A 20543-nucleotide genomic window follows, 5' to 3' on the forward strand; every position below is an offset into this window, starting at 1 on the left:
CCTGCCCTGTGTCCAGGTGTTCTCATTGTTCAATTCCCACCTATGAGTGAGAACATACGGTGTTTGGTTCTCTGTTCTTGTGATAGTTTGCTCAGAATGATGGTTTGCAGCTTCATCCATGTCCCTACAAAGGACATTAACTCATCCTTTTTAGGGCTGCATAAAATTCCATGGTGTATATGTGCCATATTTTCTTAATCCAGTCTATCATTGATGGACATTTGGGTTGGTTCCAAGTCTTTGCTATTGTGAATAGTGCCGCAATAAACATACATGTGCATGTGTCTTTATAGTAGCATGATTTATAATTCTTTGGGTATAGACCCAGTAATGGTATTCCCTAGGTCAAATGGTATTTCTAGTTCTAGATCCTTGAGGAATCGCTACACTGTCTTCCACAATGGTTGAACTAGTTTACACTCCCACCAACAGTGCAAAAGTGTTCCTATTTCTCCACATCCTCTCCAGCACCTGTTGTTTCCTGACTTTTTAATGATCGCCATTCTAACTTGTGTGAGATAATATCTCATTGTGGTTGTGATTTGCATTTCTCTGATGACCAGTGATGATGAGCATTTGTTCATGTGTCTGGTGGCTGCATAAATGTCTTCTTTTGAGAAGTGTCTGTTCATATCCTTCGCCCACTTTTTGATGGGGTTGTTTGATTTTTTCTTGTAAATTTGTTTAAGTTCTTTGTAGATTCTGGATATTAGCCCTTTGTCAGATGGGTAGATTGCAAAAACTTTCTCCCATTCTGTAGGTTGCCTGTTCACTCTGATGGTAATTTCTTTTGCTGTGCAGAAGGTCTTTAGTTTAATTAGATCCCATTTGTCTATTTTGGCTTTTGTTGCCACTGCTTTTGGTGTTTTAGTCATGAAGTCCTTGCCCATGCCTATGTCCTGAATGGTATTGCCAAGGTTTTCTTCTAGGGTTTTTATGGTTTTAGGTCTGACATTGAAGTCTTTAATGCATCTTGAATTAATTTTTGTATAAGGTGTAAGGAAGGGATGCAATTTCAGCTTTCTACACATGGCTAGCCAGTTTTCCCAGCACCATTTATTAAATAGGGAATCCTTTCCCCATTTCTTGTTTTTGTCAGGTTTGTCAAAGATCAGATAGTTGTAGATGTGTGGTGTTATTTCTGAGGCCTCCGCTCTGTTCCATTGGTCTGTATCTCTGTTTTGGTACCAGTACCATGCTGTTTTGGTTACTGTAGCCTTGTAGTATAGTTTGAAGTCAGGTAGCATGATGCCTCCAGCTTTGTTCTTTTTACTTAGGATTGTCTTGGCAATGTGAGCTCTTTTTTGGTTCCATATGAACTTTAAAGTAGTTTTTTTCCAATTCTGTGAAGAAAGTCATTGGTAAATACATATATGTATGAATATATGATATACAGATATGTAAATACAAATATATAAATGTATGTGTGTATACATATGGGAAGAAGGAAAGACAGCTAATTTGTTACTGGATAGTTCACTGTACTCTTTGTATTGTTACAACAGACATTCATTACTTTTGTGTTTTTAAGTTCATTTTAGCATTTAAAAAAAAAAGCTGTGGAAGAAAATAAGTGAGAGAGGAAAGAAAAGGGCCAAAGACATTCAGCACAAATCTAAGAGTTAGAGTGGAAAAGAGGACTGAAAGATATTTGCGAGTTAACAAGAGTAAAGAGAAGAGTGCATAGAGAGTTGGTGTTCAAGACTTTAAAAAAGACTGATAAAATGATTACCTGAAAGTGGCCAATGAGGTTGGGAGATGGGCAAGCTTTGATTAAGCAGTTTGTTGAGAGCAGGGCCAGATTGCATTTGCTGAAGCATGAAATCAAAATGAGGCCACAGAAGCAGCAGTGCAGTTAGTTACCAAGGAAAGAGTTTGAGGCAAAGGGAAACAGAGCACACTTGTAATCTAAGTCTGGAGAGCTAGTGTTCTGATAAAGATTAAAAATGCAGAAGGAAAAGGGTGTAACTGTGCTGCTTCATCAGATATATTTAAATTTATTTTAAAAAGGAATCAATACTGTATGCACATTTATATTTGATTTCAAAAACAAATGTGCTTTTGCCAACAATTACATTTGATTACAAAGAATTACATTTGGGGGCTCTTACAACTAATTTTTAATTCCCAACTTTGCCATTTTCAGACAAAAACAGGAACCGGAAAGAAGTGGCTGGGCAGGCTGTCTGTGGTGTGACGCACGCTGCTGGCCCAGACAGCTGTAGTAGATGTTGTCTTGGTTCTCATGAAATGCAGTCTTCTAACGTTGGATCAAACACCCTTGATTGTTCAAAGTGACCGAAAGTGTTAGAATAAACCACAACAACTAAATCCGTTGGCAGTAGTGTAACTCCACCCAAAGGTGGGTTCTGACATACTACAAGTGAACACTATAGTTACATGTATTGTACACCTCTTCGGTACAGAAGTTAGACTATTTTTATGCAAGTTGTTTGCACACACACACACAAGAGAAAAATGTGTCATTTTAACATATATCTGATTATGCATTTAGGGATAATGCAAGACAATGTTTAGTCGTTAAACAGTTTCCTTCCTCATTATCCATCAGAAACATATCAACAGTGGCATGTGGTTAGAAAATGTTTGTTAACATTAAATTGTAATTGTTGACATTAGCCTAAAAAGGGCAAAACTATGGGATATCCTTCCTAGGAGAGATGGCAGAGCAGGAAGGCAGAAAATACATTGTAAATCTGCACGTGACTTTAGATTATCTGTGAAACTACATTTAGATTATTTGTCATTATACATAATGCTAGCAGAAGGTTGACTATATTTAGCACAAAGTTACCCTATCAAAATACCTTCCCAAAATAGATCAACCTTACTTTGCCATGTTGAATTACAAGACTATAGAAATTACAAGCTGTTGCCATAGCCCTTTTGGTATTCATGGAACTATAAGAAAATGTATCCCCAAAATAAACTGTCTAAATTTCATAATGGGCATCTTCTATGGTAGTCTTACATTTGGTTGGAGTTTAGAGTATGTAACAGTATAAAGAAATAAGGTTGGAAAAGATAGGATAGGGCAGGTTACGGAGAGCCTCGGATGAAGTATTTAATATTCTTGGTTTGTCAGGCACTCGGTGTTACCTTTATGACTGCATTTCCCTTTGCTTTGTTACTATTGGGCCTGTGTTCAACTGACATATTTATTTTATTATCCTGTAATTATCACTCATGGAACTATCTCTCCTTCCCAGATTATAAGCAATCGGAAGAGCAGGGGAAACTTCTTTATTCTGAAATATTTTATTCTAGAGGCTAGCATAGTGATTGGTGATCAGAAAGAGCTCAATAAAGGCCAAAAGAAATAAATGAAAGGAAGAAGGCATGCATGTGTGGACTCATGTGGTATGTGTATACTAGGCTATGAAAAGCGGCATTAAAACAAAGAGATGTTTTCAGATAAAATTGTCAGGGTGGTACTCTGGGCTCTCTCCCGTGACTCTTTTATTTCTCTCGTGAAATTAGGCTGATATTTATCATGGCACTGCCTTATACATCTCTCCCTACCTTTAGGCTTGACCCCTCAAAGCAGTGTGGGACATAAGAACCAACACTGAAGCATAGTCTGGGGGGTCAAAGGCTCGCTCAGAATGTAGTCACTTGAGATAAAATGGCAAGAAGAAGACGGAATAAACTGTGTGTAAGGAGGAACACTGAGGCTCACAGGTGAATGGACCAAATCCACGGTAAGGTGTTTCTGAGGCAAGTTCTAGGCTAGAAATGGGAGCAGAAGGCAGAGTTTGTAGTCTAGGTATGTAATGAGGAAATAATAATTGGGGAAAACAAGGGAGAAGAGGTTTTAGAATCTGGGATTGATAAGGGCTGCTTTCCTGAAGTTCCTCCATTTTGATTGCAGCTTGGGTAAAAGGCAGGACACAGTCAGGGTACAAAGGCACTCCCTCAGCTTGACTTCTGGAGTTTTCTACAGTCTCATCTTTGTCTACATGCTCTATTCAATGATGCATGCTTCATTCATTTATTAAACAATCATGTTTCATTGCCTATGGTGAACCAGGCACTAAATGCATGTGTTAAGGGGAGAAAACACAACTGTAAACGAGCAACAGTCCCAGCACTCAAGAAGCTTCCAGTCCAAAAGGAAAAACAGACATATAAACAAATAATGAGTATGGAAGCGATCTAGGGAAGTATGTACAGGTGCTATGGGAGCTCAGAGGAAACTTTTGCCTGAGTGTACTTGGGAAGGTGGTGGTTGATATAGGACGGTCTTCAGGGAAAATTCAGTAAAACTGAAACTGGAAGTTTGGAGTAGAAGTTTACCAAGCAAACAAGGACAGGAGTAATTGAAGCAGGTAGAAAGATTAACTAAACAACAGCATATTAAAATCTAAGTTACATGAAAATGGAGGATATATTCAGAATTTAGGTAGCCCAGGTAAAATGGGAATAAGTCATGAGATATATGGCTGACACTGTAATTAATGGCCTACACTTGATATCCTATGGTGAGGCAGGGTGAGGGTAGAAGGCCATACAGATTTGTCCCCTTTTGTGAAGCCTAGCAGGCACCTTTCGCCAGTGGGTCCTTTTCACCTGCACCTTTGTGCATCAGAACCTAACTCTTTTGCAAGATAGGTGATCCTACATTATATGAGCAGACCACCAGATGGTTACAAGTTTCTGATACCCAGGATGGCCTGGGAAAGAGAACAGAAGCCCCATATTCCTGATGTAGCTTCCCCCATCTCCAGCCAATCAGCACCAAAAGCCCAAGAAGCTATTAGCTACAAATTCCTGCCTGGAGGCTGGGGGGGCAGGGACTTCTCCAGGATCCCACATATGCAGCAAGTGTCAAGTTTTAGCTTATATTAATAGTAACATTTTCCTCATTTTAATAGTAAAAAAGACAGCCCTAGGTGGAGATTTTATTTGCTAATGTTACATGTGATACCTGTTAAAGCATGAAGATACTGAGTACATGTGCCAGCTGCAGGTCTACCTTTACATACTTGACCTCACCAGTATTTTATGAATATGTATGTACCACTCCCATAAAAGAAATTCCTCCTAAGGCACTAACTGCTGTCTCTCCCTCGGAGTAACCCATTCTGCCTCTCAAAGTGCACTTTTGCTTTGCAATAAACTTCTTTGCTTACTCTTACTTTGGACTCATTCTCAAATTATTTTGTGAAGCAAAAACAAGAACCTGAACCAGCTTACTGGCAACAATGGGACCTACTAAAATTAAGCTAAACTGCAAGATAAGTTGGGTGGTGAGAAATACAGATACCATGAATTTGAACCAAGATACTAGCAAAAGGGAAGGTAGGAAGGCACACATTCAAAAAGCAAGATGGAGGAAGAATTGACAGAATGTAGTGGTATGACAGCATGTGTAGGGTGAGATATGGAATGATCATCTATGAATCCTGAGTTTCTGGATTATGTGACTAGATTGGATAGTGGTGCATTTATCAATATTGGGAAAACAGGAGAAGTAGCAGGTGTGGAAGAGATGAGTTCAGTTTTATACATATTGAGCTTGAGCTCAAACTCAGAACACCCCAAACTGAATGCATTGATGTGGGAAACCATGTGAAGAGGCTAGTTAGGTTATTGAAAATACGGCGGGGTCATGACCTGAATGCAACACTCTTCTCTAGTTCTGCAAAGAATGTGGAATGCACTCTTACCTTTTGATTCCGACAAGGCTGTTTCACACATGACTTATTCACAAAGGTTCATCATATATTAATATTTCACTCTTCAATGCCAATACTCACTTTTATTTCTTGTTTAATGCCTAATTCAACATAAGAGTTTTGGCTAAAGGAAGAGTAAAGTCCCTTCTAATGTTGTGATCTGTATGCTTGGGTAAAATCTATGCCATTAACAAAATTCAAAATTATTTTTAAAAGATGAAAACCTATGTTTCTGCTTTTCACTGTGTAAAAGACACTTAGCCAGTTTCTTCTTGGGGAATTAACTGTGTAGTCTTAAAGTGAGAACTAAGACTTGGGCAGCCCAGCACATGAGTGAGGTGAGTCAGATGGTTGCTCATGGCACTTCGTAGGTATGAGTGATGCCAGGACTGGAGGACGGTGGCAGCAGTGGTGGTGGCACCCTGATCAGACCATCCAGCGAGGATGCAATAACTCCTGGTTGCTTCATGCTTTTTGGCTCTGGTGACCTTTTGGTTCCTGCCTATTTCCAAGCCTCCCATGCCCCAGTCTCCTCTAAGTTCTGTGACCCTGAAGCCTTCTCTAGAAATTCCCTTCACTTCAGTTAGTCATTAGTTTCTGCCACTTTTGATAAGAAACCTGGCTGAACATCAGAATAAATTAAGTCATTCAATCAATAAGAAAATACTATTTATTTCCTAAGTAAATCTACAATTGAAATAAAGTAATGATTACTACTAAACCCATGGAACATAGCCCATAATCAGAAAAGACCTTAACAGTGAGTTAGTTCTTTTTAAAAGATAATTTTATTCGCTTATCTTTAATTCACTGCAAGACACATTGCTTCCTGTCTGGTTTATACTCTCTACAGTGAGTCAAGCATAGGTAGGATGTTTCTAGTAAAACCTGTTAAGCTGATTGAGGAGTAATTTCAATAGCATTTTTTATTTTGTTTTAAGTTATAAAAGATTTATTTTTCTGCAGGTCAATATCTGAATAGGAAAGGGATATCACTCTTATAAATTTAGTGTGTGTTAGAACATGCGACCTATGAGTGAGAACAGCATGTTCTCACTCATAGGTGGGAACTGAGCAATGAGAACACACGGACACAGGAAGGGGAACATCACATACCAGGGCCGGTTGTGGGGTGGGGGGAGTGGGGAGGGATAGCATTAGGAAATATACCTAATGTTAAGTGACGAGTTAATGGGTGCAGCACACCAACATGTCACATATGTAACAAACCTGCACGTTGTGCACATGTACCTTAAAACTTACAGTATAATAAAAAAAATTCTTTTACTGTATGTTTTTTTCACCCTACTGCACTTGCTCAGGCCTCTAGAACAAGGCTGAATATAAGTGGTGATAGTGATTATCCTTGCCTTCCTCCAGATATTAAAGATAAAGCTTTTGGCATATCTCCAGTAGGTATTATATTTGCTAATTGTTTCTTTGTAGAGACCCTTATCAGATTAATGAAGTTCCTTTATATTCCTAGTTACAATTTTTTGGTTTATCAAAAAAGGATGTTATATTTTATCAAATGCTTTTTCTGCATCACTGAGATAATAAAATGTTTCCCTCATAATTTTCTCTTCTCATAATGTCCTTGAATTTGGGTGACAAGGTTATGCTCGTCTTCTGAAACAGAAAGAAAGTTGCTTACTTTCTATTTTATGGAAGAGTTTGTGTTAGAACAGATCCTAATCTATCAGAATAGATTCTAACAGAAGAGATTCATCTTTTCCTTAAATTTTTGATGCAATTCACAAAGTTATCTGGACCCGGACTTTTCTTTGTGGAAAGGATTTTGAACATGAATTCATTTTCTGTAACAGTTATTAGAATGGTTACTATTCAGTTTTTTGTCTTTTTTCTTTGCCTTTAGTATAGTATGTTTTCCTAGGAACTTGTCCATTTGAAATTTTCATCTAAATTTTCAAATTTATTGACAAAGTTGTTTATGATAATACAATAAAAATATTCTCTTATTATCTCTTTCAAGTCTGCATTTGTTATTTGTGTTTTTTCTCTTATTTTCTTGGTCAGTCTAGTCAGTGGCTTATCAATTTTGCCAATTATTCCAAAGAACCACCTTTGGGGAGTAACTGCTAATGGCATAGGGCTTGTTTTTGGATTGATAAAAATATTCCGAAATTAAATAGTGATGATGGTTGTGTAACTCTGTAAATATACTAAAAACCACTGAATTGTACATGTTAAAAGGATGAATTTTATGTATGTGACTAAAACTGTTATTTAAATATGTATCTATCAACAATGTAACGCGATCTGTGTAACCTACATAGGTAGCAGTGAAGTTTATAATACTTGATTACATCAAGTCTTCCAGTAACATTGCTCGTCTTTATTTTTGTACATTATAATGTTCTTTACATCATATAGTTCAAACAAATTAACCACATCGATAATATTGCTGCATAGGCTAGAATAATTAATATGACTTCTTTAAAACCTTTAAATTTTGAATAATAACTGTTAATAGTCTCCAGAGAATACTGCTGCATGTTCTATCCATAGAGAGCAAACTGATCTAAGGAAAGTAGGTCACAGAACACAATCCCATTCAAACTTGGCACTAGATAACCCAATGTTTCTTTCTTCACATAATCATGATGTCCTAATCAGTCTGTGGTTCTGACCTTTGAGGCAGTGGGTAGTCTATTATTACTTAGTGGCTGCTAAACCCAGAGTCAACATTTTGAAAGCTAAAGAATGCCCGTCTTCTTTCAAAATTTTTTGGCTTACTAAAAGCTGAGCCCAGCTAAAAGCTCTTGCCAGCATTCAGTTACTTCATGCATATGAACTAAACAAGCGGGGTACAATTAGCAGAGAATGAAAAAATAGAGAGAATATATTTATTTGCTAACATACTAAAAACACATTAAATGTACTAAACATATTTAGAGAGAAATTATGTCATGAAGATTGTTACAGTCTTTAGAAAGTATAGATCAGATGTTCCTGTTTCTCAAAATAGGTTATTCTTTCATTTTTTTCTATAGATACTAAACCCAAAAATTTTAAATCAAATTAGAAAACAGCAAATTTTAAAAATTCAAGTGACAGAATATCTATGCTATTTACAGGCTGTCAATAAGACACATTCCTTACTTCTCAGAGGTATATAACCCATTAAAAATTGGCTATGATTTTTAATTTAATAACTTTTGAAAAAGTGTGTTCTTTTTCTTGTACAAATAATGTTAAGCATAGTTTTCTCTATATAGAGAGCAATTATTCTTTTATATTAGCAATATATAAAGTATCCAAGCTATTATTTAATAGATTATCAGTTTTTCTAGGATTTTCTCACCTTTCTATCAATCACATTCAAAGTTTCTTTCATAACAAATTCTAGAAATAAAACAAATACTAGAAACAAAAAACTTCTAGAAATATGCCAAGAGACACACTAGAGGTACATATAAGATTCTTTGTTAATGCCGGGCATGGTGGCTCACGCCTGTAACCCCAGCACTTTGGGAGGCCAAGGCAGGCAGGTCACCTGAGGTCGGGAGTTAAGACCAGCCTGGCCAACATGGTGAAACCCCATCTCTACTAAAAATACAAAAAAAAAAAAAAAAAAAAAAAATTAGCCAGGTGTGGTGGCACTCTCCTGTAATCCTACCTACTCAGGAGGCTGAGGCACAAGAATCGCTTGAACCCAGAAGGTGGAGGTTGCAGCGAACCAAGATCGCGCCACTGCACTCCCGCCTGGGCGATAGAGTGAGACACTGTCTCAAAAACAAACAAACGAAAAAAAAAGTGTGTTAAGAAAGGTGATTTGAAGTCTTGAGAATTAATTTAACTCTAAACTAGTGTAATTGCACTTTTACTGAAGAATAGATAGCTTTTATATAACGATTCATTTGATATAGAAATAAATTGCCTCTTTGGAAAACTAGATACACACCTCTAAAATGGTCCTCTAAGACTACAGGGTTCTTAGCAATTTAACACCCTCTGTCCATGAGAATGAAAAAAATTAAGCACAAATTAGTTGATTTGTAGGTGCATATCCACGAATGGAAACCAAAATGGCAAATGCAATTTTACATTCAGTAATCCAACCGCTTTAAATAACCTTTCTGTAAGAGGTTAAAATACTGTGAGGAAATATGTGTGAAAAAAATAGCTTATTAAATATTAATTCTTGAACCTTACAGTATCTGTACCTTCATGCATTCAGTGATACATAAAAAACTTTAAAATAATACCCGGAAGAAAATCCATGTGACATATAACAAAGGACTTATATATCTGTTTTATAAAGAATTACTACAAATTAGTAAGGAAGCATAAACAAATCCAATAGTATCAATGGGTTTCGTACATGAAAGGGCAATTCTCCAAAGAAATACAAGTACATAATAAATATAAAAAATTCTGCTAAACTTCACCAGCTAAGAAATAGAAATTAAAATAAATATAAATTTTTTCTAATCAGATTAGAAAAATTAAAAATATTGAAAACAACAACTGTTGGATATGTGCTGGGTCTGGGGAAATGAACTCTATTATACTGTTGGTAGAAGTACAAATTTACACAAACTTTTGGAGGATAATTTAGTTTTTTCTGTTCAAATATGAAAAGTATACATCCTATTACCTACGAATCTCCCTTCTAAGAATTCATCATGTAGGCACAGCTACATGAGAATGTAAAAGTAAAATAGAGGATGTTCATTACAGCATTATTAGTAACTGCAAAATATTAGGGGCAACTTAAATATCTATTGATAAGTGAATGTGAAATGAATTAAGATATAGACATAAACTGGAACACTATTGTAGCTATTAGATAGAGTTTCTGATATACTGGCAATGTTCTTCTTAACCTGAGTAATGGATGTATGGATGTTCACTATATAGCTACATATAACATTGTACATATGTTTTTACATGCTTCTGAATTTTTAAAAGAAATTAGAAAAGAATAAGGTGATGTCTATATGTATTAATCAAGTAAGAAGTACGTGATATGAAAAAACACAGTAGAAGATCATTATGCATGGCAAATCCCAATTTTATGAGAAAAAGCATCCTGTGTATGCTTATATATAAACACATAGCTATGCTTACATGGCATATAAAAAACTAGGGGGAATATGAAGCAAACCTCTGGAAAATGGGATTATAAGGATACTTATCAGAGGAATAGAGTAGCATTGGAGAGATTTATAGTCTTTATAAAATATGTTTTTTGTCATATATAGAAGACTAAAGAAGATATATATATGTGTGTGTATTATATATATATATATAACTTCTGTGTGTATATTTCAATTATCCAAAAAAGCCTGCCACTTAAGCAAGCAAAATAAATTTAAAGAGACTAAATTTTAACACTTATCCAGCAATAGAAAGTCAGCTATGCAGTTAATTGACAACAAGCAGGTATTTATTGAGCACATAATAATGAATTGTCTGATGTACTTGGTGGAGCATAGCTTACAGGAAAGTTTAACACACTCTGGTTATACCTATGTTTCTTGCATCACAATTAGAGAAATAAAACTATTTTATCAACTCCAGTAGATCCATTTTTATATTATATTTTAGATAATAAATCTGAATACAACAAAAAATCATGATACATTGAAAATTTTCCCCAAATAATAATATAAGCAGAAACTTACCCAGTGCTAATTAAGTTCCAGGCCTGATTTTAAATGCATGATATGTATTAATATATTACAAGCAATTATTGTAATCATTCCTGTTTTACAGATGAAGAAAATGAGACACAAAGAGGTTAAGTAACTTGACAAAGTTCACACAGCTTGCAAGTGATGGGGTCAAGATTCAAACTTAGGCATTCTGATTCTAATATTTCCACCATGCCTTATTGTTTCTCAAATAACTCCAAGTAAAACCTAATATTCGTTATTAAACGATGTTATAACATTAAAATGTGTTTTGTTTTTACCTTCAAAAGGCACATAAAAACATTTTTGTAAAACATAGAACACAGTAAAATGTAAAATATGCTTATTGCAAAACTTTAGTTATTGCTTCCCTTTCCATAACACAAAGATTTTTGTTTTGATACTACAGTGGATTACAGTGAATGTTACACATGTCAAAACAAAGTTCTTTTCTTGAAGGAAATAGTATATAAGTTTGAGAAATTGATCATAATTAACTGTTTCTTGTTTACTTAAGTAGACTAATATGAATTGAGCCTACAGTAATGTTTATACATTCCAATGCAAAAGAACTGCAGACAAAGCTAAATCTTGAATAATCTCTTAAGACTTATTCTGCATTAGTAGATAAAACTTTGAGAGTAAATGAGACTATGCAATCATTTTTTTCGAGTAAATTAAAATTCAGTTTAGAAGATGGAGGACATTTCTTAAAATTCTAGAGAATAACAATAACATTGTGTAAAAGAAAGTATTAGAATAAATGTAATAAGTTATATGAAATATATAAAGAACAGTTCAGAGGTAGAAACTGTTGGGATATGAAATAATTACAGGAATTTTTATGCCTAATATGGAACTTGGAACAAGAGAAGGAATGAATTGAGGAGTCATAAAAGAGAGTACTTTACTTTTTAAAAAAAACAAAACATATAATATTATTTTACTTACACTCAGGACTGCTGAAAAATTACTATTATTATTGAGGTATATTTTGAAAAAATATCTTACACTATTCAGCAGGAAGGTCTTTTTAAGCTAATCATGTTATAATGTTTGAAAAAATTGTTTTTTCTTTAATTCAAGCCAATTAAATAGCAAGAATCCCTTTCTTTGCAATTCTTTTATGCGCTATTTACCCAGCACTGTTTCTCTAACTTTACTCACACTTATTTATCAAAGCAAATGTATAGATCAGTTGATTTCTAGTTATTATACATGTGTTTCACCAATAAGAAGTAAAGAGGTTATTGACTAATAAAAGTCAATCTAGTAACATTCAGAACTTCTAACTTGCATTTCAAAGCTTCACCATACTCAGAATATTATGGCATGAGAATATGAAAGTGCAAACTCTAAGAATTAGGATCCTTAAATGAATAGTGGGATGTAGAAAAGAGAGAAGAGTCTACCGTGAGCTGCATCTTCCAACTCCTTAAAATACAAATGTTTATACCAGGAAAACTCATGTGAATAAAATGCTTCATGCTGTCAAAGGGAAAAAGGAAGTTGCATAAGAATTGACTATTAAGGAAAGTTTCAAGATAGAAGCAAATTTAATGATAGAATGGCTCAGAAGTGGTTTAAGAATATTTTATTAAAAAAAAGTAAAGCAACTAATTTTATTATCCTTAATCAACTCCCTAGGCCTTATCTATGTCTACCCAGAAATTTTCTATAAATACTTAAGTTTATAGAGATTATCAAAAGAACTCCCACTTTTCCCAGTACATAAGGGAGAAGGGTAGATGTATGTCAGTCATACTGTGGGGAGGAGAGGGCAGGACGGGGGTGGCAGGTAGGTATTTGTGCCAAGAGACTGAGAACTTGTCCCAAAATAAATGCCTGGAAAAGATCCAAACTTCCGGTCATCAACATTCAGTCCCTTTGCCACACAAGCAAAAAGGAATAAAATACACAAGAAAAGCAGACAAATTAAAAAGAGAATCCATCAGAGACCCACCAAAAATTGTTTATTTTTAAAGTTGGTTGAAGAAGATGTCAAGGTCAGCTCATTACATATACCGATTATCCTTTTGATGGTCTCAGGCTACAGCAAAAGCAATATAGAACAATAACCTTAAACGCTCATATAGGAAGTGGAGGAAAATATTGTTTATTAAGGTTGTTCATATTTGGGATCCTCAAGAAACTGAATAATACTGAAATTTGAGTGCACTGGTGCATGAAAGCAAATGCAAACCACATATTAAAAATTTCAGCTTGAACTAACTAGAGCATGCAAAGCAGCCATTGGGATTTTTTGCGTGTGGATTTTTCAGTCAGGCTTTATTATTTTAGTCAATGAATAGACTGCTTGATTTTTTACAGGATCGAAATGATATATTATTTATCTATGTCCAACAGTATCAGTAACAATTAAAAGAATTGTTTCCTTGAACTCAGAGAGTGTTTTAAGTCATATATATTCCTTGTCTATTCTTCCTTTCAAAATCTCCTCCCTCCCAGATGTGGAAGTAAACATTACCTTATTGAATAAACAATAACATCTTCTTGATTCTCATGCTCTTCTCTCAGTTTTACAGATTTAAGTGTGAAAAGGACAGCCTGTAGTCTACAATGGGGGTGGAAAATATTATTGATCAAACTTGGTGAATAAAATGTTAAATAATATACTTTATGACAGATGAGGCTTTAAAAGATTGGTGAAGAATATGACACAAATCATAAAAAAACTGGAAACCAGGAAACTAGTTCACTGTCCGGTTGTGTTACCTGGTACAGATGACACTTTCTGGGCCTCAGTTTTGTCATTTAAGAACCTGCTTTAAGGGTGGTTGTGAGTAACTAGATGAGGTTAATATCTTGAAACAAATACAGAACTGTATACAAAAGGCTGACATTGACTCTGTATTCTAATTTATTATTCATTAGTTAGCATGCAAAACAGTTTCTTATGAAGAGCATTAGATTCAGAATCTGAATGGAAACTTCTCTGGCCCTTATTTTCTTTATCTATAAATAAGGGATAATGCCACATATGGTTTTTTTTTAGTAGAATGCTACTGGTAGAGGCCAGTTATTTGTGGCAAGCAACAGGTTTACAGGGATTTTCCTGGGAATTTCAGATTCAATGTCTGTATTAGTTAAGATTAGGTTTTGCAGCAAATAACAGAAAACCCTCCAAAATGATAAATTAAAGAACATGGAAGTGTATTTTTTCTCATAGGGATGTCTCGGAAGTGGTTCATGGCTGGCATGATGCTCCATGTTGTCAGGAACTCAGACTCCATTCATCTTGGTATTCTTTCCTGAAGGCTTCAACCTCACAGTCTCAACATGGCAGCATCACATTCCAGAGGAGCAGAACAGGGAAAGCGTCAGAAGACAAGAGAGGAGAGGAACACACCTCGCTCTCTCCTGCTATTTTCTGTGCCTGGCTGCAAGCTAGAAATGCCGTGTCCGTTGCAAATGGCCACACATCTGAGGCCCTACCACCATGGGAACAGCCACTGGGAGATAACTAGCAGGTTTTACCATTTGTCATTTAATTATTTTAAAGTTAGAAACTTTTTCTTTTTGAATGTCTGAAAGAGAATGGCCTGAGAAATATTTTGGAAAAGCTAAATAAAGCTGCTTTGTGACTGTTTATCACTGTGTTTTTAATTTTGAAAAAGTAAGCTCCAAGACTTCCAGTTTCCAATTTCACATGTAAGGAGCTGGGAATTTGCCACTCTGTTCTAACAAGTAAAAGCTGAGCTAACTGAGAAATCAACAACTCTTCTTGAGTCCATAAGAGAAGTGAGGTCACACGGCAAACCGTTGCCCCCAAAATTAGCAAGATGGACAGGCAGATATAGAGAATCACAATATACTGGAGCAGAAACCTCCATGGGAGCCACTGCTGGGGTAGGAAAACCTAAACTGTAATTGGTGAATTGCTGGAGGCTATGTGTACACAAGTCTGAGAGATAAAAACTCTGGAAGACCTAGTCACAAGGGGGCCACCATGCTTTTGTAAGTTTTACCATCAGCAGCATGACCAGATTATCAGACTAACTATTGAAGAAAACTACATTGTGCTTCTGGCAGTAGGAAGGAAAGAAAAATCATTTTGATATATGCCAGAGTGCTCTGTTCTTAACAAGGTCTGCTCTTAGGAGAAACTGTTTAACCAAAGCCTAACCTGCTGGGGTTTTATCAGAGCCTAACTCACCTAAGGGAATTGAAATAAACAACCCCAGCCTATTCTAGCTGTCCTATTCCACTTAGAAAGGGAAGGCCTAAGAAACAATTGTGATGTTCAGAGTCCAGAGGAATAGGCTTGCTAAAAGATGGAGACCTAATCATAGGACTATAGAAAGTTTCCCCTCTTCCAACACCTTATCACCATATTAGTAAAGGCCTATTTACAGCACTTCCTTTTACCCAGTACACCATGTTCAGCTATCAAGAAAAAATTACAAGGCATACTGTTTCAGCCCATTTTGTATTGCTATAACAGAATACCTGAGACTAGGTAATTTACAATGAATAGGTATTTATTCAGCTTGTGGTTTTAGGGGCTGGGCAGTCCAAGGTTGATGGGCAAATCTAACAAAGGACTTCTTGCTGTGTCAGCCCATGGAAGAATGGCAGAAATGCAAAAAAGCATGCAGGAGTGGGAAGGAGGCCAACCTGATCCTTTTATCAGAAACCCACTCCTGCGATAACAGCATTAAGTCATTCATGAGGGGAGAGCCCTCATGAACTAATCACTTCTTAAAAATCCGAAATCTCAACACTGTTGCAGTGGGGATTGCCTTTGTTTTGTGTTGCCATGAAGGAATACCTGAGACTGGGTGCTTTAAAAGGAAAAGACGTTGATTTAGCTCATGGTTCTGTAGGCTGAGAAGTTTAAGGGCTTGGCCCTGACTCTGGTGAGGACTTTCATGCTGTATCACAACATGGCAGAGAAGGTCAAAGGGGAAATGAACGTGTACAAAAAGAAGGAAACCTGAGGGGCGTCCTGGCTTTATAACAACCCACTCTCTCAGGAACTAAATCCATTCCCATGAGAACAGCACCATATCGTTTGTGAGGAATCCATCTCCATAACCCAACTACCTCCCGCTAAGCCCTACTTCCCAGTATTATCACACTCGGGGTCAAATTTCAACATAAGTTTTGGTGGGGACAAACAAACCATATCTAAGTCACAGCAATGATTAAGTTTCCAACACATGAACCTTGGGAAACATATTCAAACCATAGCATATACTAAAAGGCAAAAGCAAAGTTTGAAGAGAAAGCAAGCATCAGAGCTTGGATGCTGCCACTCTGTTCTAACAAGTAAAGAGCCAGACATGGCAGGGATGTTAGAATTATCAGACAAATAATTTAAAACAACTGTGATTCACACCGAGGCCTGTTTGGGGAGTTGGGGGCTAGGGGAAGGATAGCATTAGGAGAAATACGTAACGTAGATGACGGGTTGATGGGTGCAGCAAACCACCATGGCACGTGTATACCTATGTAACAAACCTGCACGTTCTGCACATGTATCCCAGAACTTAAAGTATAAAGAAAAGAAGAAAAAAAAAACTGTGATTAAGATGCTAAGGGCTCTAAGGGATAAATGACACATGCAAGAGCAGATGGGCAATGTAAACAGAGAGATGGAAATTCAAAGAAATAGCCAAAAAGAAATGCTATAGATAAAAAATGCTTTAAGAGAAATTAAGAATACCTTTGATAAGTTTATTAGTAGATTGGACAAGGCTGAGGCAAGAATCTCTGGACTTGAGGATATATATCAAGAGAAACTTCCAAAACTGGGAAGAGAAGAAAACAGACTGAAAAAAATTAAAGCAGAACAAAATATCTAAGAGCTGTGGAACAATTACAAAGATAGAAGATATGTATAATAAAAAATACAAGAAGAAGAAGAAAGAAGAGACAAAACTACTATATACTGAATGTTTATATCTCCCCCAAATTCATATGTTGAAAGTTAATTGCCATTGTGATGGTATATGGAGGTGGAGCTTTGGGGAGGTGTTTAGGTCATAAGGATAAAGCCCTCATTAATGGTATTAGTGTCCTTACAAAGGAGACCCCAGGTGGCTCTCTTGCCCCTTCCTTCATGTGAGGACGCAGCAAACAGAAGGTTGTTAATGAACCAGGAAGTGGTCCCTCCTTAGATACCAGATCTACCCATGCCTTCATTATGGATCTTTTAGACTCCAGAACTGTGAGAAACAAATGTCATTTAAAAGCCGCCCAGGCTGTGGAACTCTTTTCTAGCAACCTGAATGAACTAAGACATAAATTGGTACCTGGAAGTGGGGTGCTGCTGTAATTAATACCTAAAAACATGGAAGCAACTTTTGAACTGGGGAATGGGTTGAGGCTGGAAAAGCTTGGAATGCATGCTAGAAAAAGCCTACATTACTGAGAACAGAACTTTAAAGGTGATTCTGGTAAGGTCCTGGAAAAAAAAAAAAAAAAGAGAGAGCGGTAGAGAAAGTCTCAATCTTCTTAGAGCATGCCTAAGAAATTCTGAACAGAATATTGGTAGGAATACAGACTGTGAAGGTCATTCTGATGAGGTGTCAGAAGGAAATGAGGAAGATGCTTTTGGAAACTGGAGGAAAGACTATCCTTGTTAGAAAGTGGTTAAAAAAAAAGTTAGCTGAATTGTGTTTGTGTTCTAGTGTTTTGTGGAAGGTAGAACTTGTGACCAATAAAATTGGATATATTCAGCTCAGAAAATTTCTAAGCAAAGTCTTAAAGGTGCGGCTTGGCTTCTCTTTAGTGCTCTTAGTAAAATTTAAGAAATAAAGAAATGACTGACTTAAAGACAGAATTATTAAGTGAAAAGGAAGCAGAACTCAAAGATTTGGAAAATTCTCAGCATATCCCTACCCTAAAAACAGAGAAATCATGGTCAGAAGAAAACACTAAGGGTGTAGCCAGGCAACTATTTGAAAAGGATGTTAGTATTGATTAGCCATCTCAATAGAAGCCAGAAGCTATTCCCTAAGATGATGGAATAATAACAGTTCAGATGTTATCAGGACTTTACCTCCCATCACAGACCCAGAGTGCAAGGGTCTAGGTCAGAATAGTTTCAAAAGGGCAGGGCCACGTTTCCAGTCCAGATGGGCCAGGATACCCCTGTCCAGTGGCTCAGGGGTGGGGCCCACACAGAGACCTGTGAAATGGGGTGCACCCAGCAAAGCCAGGGGGGCCTTGCTACCTCCACCTATATTTCAAAGGCAGGACTTCTCAGCAGAGCCATGGGCACAGGACTCCAACCAGGACAGCCAAGAGGCCCAGGAAGAGAGCAGCAGCATGGGTAGGGCCATGGCAAAAGGTTCCCACTAGGGCAATGCCCAGTGGAGACAAGGGGGTGAGGCTGCCTCCATGACATCAGACCAGCAGAGCCACCAGTGTATGATTCCAGCCTGGGGAAGGTGCAAGCCTGGAACCCCAGTGAGCCAGAATTGCTGCCTACAAGAGTCACAAACATACAACTCTCACCCATGAGAGATGTGGATTTGGGACCACAAAAATAGTAGGTCTGGAAGGCAAAGCATTGAGCCATAAAGGATTATTCTCAAGCTTTAATGTTTCATGTTGCCTGCCCCATTAGGTTTTACATTTACCTTAGACCTGTCACTTCTTTTTTCTTTTCTATTTGTCCCTTTTAGAATGACAATGTCCATCCTATGCCTGTCTCAACATTGTATATAATGCACAGGACATGTTTGATTTCACAGGTTCTTCATAGCTGGAGAGCAATTTACCTCAAGATAAATTATACCTCAAGTGTCACCAATACTTGACCTATTTAAATGACTTAAATTCCAGCATTGACTTAAAGTTAATGCTGGAATGAGTTAAAACTTTAGGGCTATTGGGATGGAATGGGGACATTTTGCATATGAGAAAAACGTAAACTTTAAGGGACCAGGGATAGAATGCTATAAATTGCATGTTTGTGTCCCCCCAAAATTTTTATGTTGAAACTGAATCCCTAGTGTGGTGGTATTTGGAGTTGGAGGTTTGGGGAGGTAATTACATCATGAGGGTGGAGCCCTCATGAATCAGATTAGTCCTTTATGAAAAAGACCCCAGAGAACTCCCTCACTCCTTTTGCCATGTGAGAGCACAGTCAAGAGACAGCCAAATACGAACCAAGAAGCAAGCCCTCACCAGACTCCAAATCTGCTAACTTCTTGATCTTAGGCTTCCCAGCCATCAGAACTACGGGAGAAAAATGTTTGTTTTATATATAGGCCAACTAGTCTATGGTGTTCTGTTAGACCAGCTTGAATGGACTAAAACTCAGACAGAACAAATATTCAAAATGGTAATGACCGAAAATGTCTCAAAATGAATGCCAGACACCAAAGTTCAGATCCAGAAAGCTCAGAGAACATCAAGCAGGATAAATGCTAGAATATCTACACATACACATATCATTTTCAAATTACAGAAAGTCAAAGATAAAGAAAAAATTACTGAAAGAAGCCGGTGGGGGGAGGGGGAGAAAATATGTTACATATAGAGCAGTAGAGATAAAAATTACATTTGACTTCTCCTCAGAAACCACGCAGCAAGAAGAGAGTGGAGTGAAATAGTTAAGGTGGTAGAGAAAAAACCACCAACCAAGAATTCTATGTCTTGCAAAATTTTCCTTCACATATGCATCATTATAAATTTGTCCAAACTCATAGCAGGTACGATGCAAAGTGTGAACATTAAACTACAGACTTTGGGTGACAACCATGTGTCAATGTCAATTCATCAGTTGTAGTAAATCTAACACTCTGATGAGGGATGTTGATAATGGGGAAAGCCATGTATTCGGAGAGGCAGAGGGTATATGGAAAATATCTATACCTTCTGCTCACTCTCGCTATAAATCTAAAACTGCTCCATAAGAATAAAGTCTTTAAAAAGGTTTTAAAATGTACCACTCTCTGGAAGAGAAAGATAGACTTCTACAAGATTTTAAAGTCACATTTGAAAATAAAAATATTTGGTATAAATTTTGCGCTGTGCTATAAAAAAAATTCATGAGACATTACTTTTTTCCTGCTATAAAATCAAGAAATTAAGCATTAGATTAAAAAATAAAATCCTTAGCCTGTGTCATGTAAACCTTGACAAAATTGATAAGATCTAACAACTTAAAAATTTTAAAACCTCTGTTATTTTTGTCATTACAGGCATA

The 20543-nt window shown here is 36.7% G+C and overlaps 1 long non-coding RNA gene across 1 annotated transcript in view; it reads left to right on the forward strand.

Moving 5' to 3' along the window:
• LOC104001720 (uncharacterized) overlaps nt 1-14969 on the forward strand; it is a 45981-nt gene extending 31012 nt beyond the window's left edge. Inside the window, exon 4 of the long non-coding RNA XR_673653.5 lies at nt 14550-14969. This is a non-coding gene — a long non-coding RNA (uncharacterized LOC104001720). The remainder of the gene's footprint in view (nt 1-14549) is intronic.
• The last annotated feature ends 5574 nt before the right edge of the window (nt 14970-20543 follow it).

The sequence above is a fragment of the Pan troglodytes genome, chromosome 1, assembly GCF_028858775.2.
Source record: "Pan troglodytes isolate AG18354 chromosome 1, NHGRI_mPanTro3-v2.0_pri, whole genome shotgun sequence".
NCBI classification, from domain to species: domain Eukaryota; kingdom Metazoa; phylum Chordata; class Mammalia; order Primates; family Hominidae; genus Pan; species Pan troglodytes.